The sequence below is a fragment of the Rhinopithecus roxellana genome, chromosome 15, assembly GCF_007565055.1.
Source record: "Rhinopithecus roxellana isolate Shanxi Qingling chromosome 15, ASM756505v1, whole genome shotgun sequence".
In the NCBI taxonomy this organism is placed as follows: domain Eukaryota; kingdom Metazoa; phylum Chordata; class Mammalia; order Primates; family Cercopithecidae; genus Rhinopithecus; species Rhinopithecus roxellana.
Window position 1 is genome coordinate 76,430,849 of NC_044563.1, and position 440 is coordinate 76,431,288.

A 440-nucleotide genomic window follows, 5' to 3' on the forward strand; every position below is an offset into this window, starting at 1 on the left:
TTGTCTTCCCTATGTTATATTTGAAGTTCTTTTAGTTCAGTTCAGCAAATTGTATTGAAACCTACTATGTACGAGATAATATGCACTTGAATCCTGCCAACTGGGTCTTGACAATAACGCTCAGATGGAAACTAGAAAGTTTGCCTTTCGGTTGACGATTACTCTCCATCATTCAAACTTCTGGCTCTTTTTCTCATCAGTTATTTATTGTAACTATAATATTTATCAAATTGTATTAACTAAATACAATTATTTATCAAACACTATTTTTCTCATCAGTTATTTATTGTAACTAGAATTAGACTCATAAAACTTCAGGAATTTGAAATCATATAACCTACTATGCAGAGCACTTCATTTCTCCTTCCTGCCTCTGCTTGAGCTAATAACTACAGTTTGTGATCCAGGCCCCTCCTTAAGGTGGAGTTGACGTAGCTGAC